The sequence below is a fragment of the Nomascus leucogenys genome, chromosome 2 (assembly GCF_006542625.1).
Source record: "Nomascus leucogenys isolate Asia chromosome 2, Asia_NLE_v1, whole genome shotgun sequence".
Lineage (NCBI taxonomy): Eukaryota > Metazoa > Chordata > Mammalia > Primates > Hylobatidae > Nomascus > Nomascus leucogenys.
In genome coordinates, this window is record NC_044382.1 from 76,523,535 (window position 1) to 76,525,071 (window position 1,537).

Sequence of the window (1,537 nt, forward strand, 5' to 3'; positions counted from 1 at the left end):
AACCCCCGCCTCCTGGGTTCAATTATCTGCCTCAGCCTCCCAAGTAGCTGGGATTACAGGCGCCTGCCACCACACCCAGCTAATTTTTTGTACTTTTAGTAGAGATGGGGTTTCACCATCTTGGCCAGGCTGGTCTCGATCACCTGACCTCAGGTGATCCACCCACCTCAGCCTCCCAAAGTGCTGGGGTTATAGGCATGAGCCACCGCGCCCAGCCTTGTTTTTTTTTTGAGACGGAGTCTCGCTCTGTCACCAGGCTGGAGTGCAGGGGCGCAATCTTGGCTCACTGCAACCTCTGCCTCCTGGATTCAAGCGATTCTCATGTCTCAGCCTCCCAAGTAGCTGGGATTACAGGCATGTGCCACCACACCCAGCTAATTTTTGACCTCAGGTGATTCGCCCGCCTCGGCCTCCCAAAGTGCTGGGATTACAGGCACGAGACACTGCACCTGGCTGGGTCTTGGGATTTTTTTTTTTTTTTATAGGCACAGGATGGGGGCGTGGCGGGCCAGGGTAGTCTTGGGAAATGCAACCTTTGGGCACAAAAACAGAAATGCCTATCCTCACCTAGGTCAATGGGCACAGGCGCCGAGGTGAAACCCTAGCCAGGGACCATGCTCTTCCCTTCCCAGCACTTCCCTGTCCCGCTCCCATATCAAAACCACCTTGAAAAATGTAACACAGTCCCTTGCACTAAAACCTCTGCCAATGGCGGCTCCAAACCACAGGCCTATAAAGACCTGCAAGATCTAGCATCATCTACTTTTTTTTTTTTTTTTTTTTTTGAGACAGAGTCTGGCTCTGTCACCCAGGCTGGAGTGCAGTGGTGTGATCTCTGCTCACTGCAACCTCTTCCTCCTAGGTTCAAGTGATTCTCCAGCCTCAGCCTCCCACGTAGCTGGGATTACAGGCAGGTGACAACGTGCCCAGCTAATTTTCGTATTTTTTAGTAGACACGGGGTTTTGCCATATTGGCCAGGCTGGTCTCCAACTCCTGACCTCAGGTGATCCGCCCACAGCCTCCCAGAGTGTTGGAATTACAGAAGTGAGCCACTGTGCCTGGCTAGCATTGTCTCCTTTTTTTTTTTTTTTTTTTTTTGAGATGGAGTTTCGCTTTTGTCCAGGCTGGAGTCCAATGGCTCCATCTCGGCTCACCACAACCTCCGCCTCCCGGGTTCAAGCGATTCTCCTGCCTCAGCCTCCCGAGTAGCTGGGCTTACAGGCATGCACCACCACGCCTGGCTCATTTTGTATTTTTAGTAGAGATGGGGTTTCTCCATATTGGTCAGGCTGGTCTCGAACTCCCGACCTCAGGTAATCTGCCTGCTTCGGTCTCCCAAAGTGCTGGGATTACAGGCGTGAGTGAGCCACCGCACCCGGCAGGATTATCTACTTCTATACTATTAATGCCTATTAATGCTGTAATTACACGCGTGAGCCACTGCGCCCCGCCGATCTTCGTGTTTTAAATCCCGACACCAACGCGCGGTAGGATTCGCGACGCCTGCAGCCAAAGGTCTCAGCGCCCAGTTCCCTC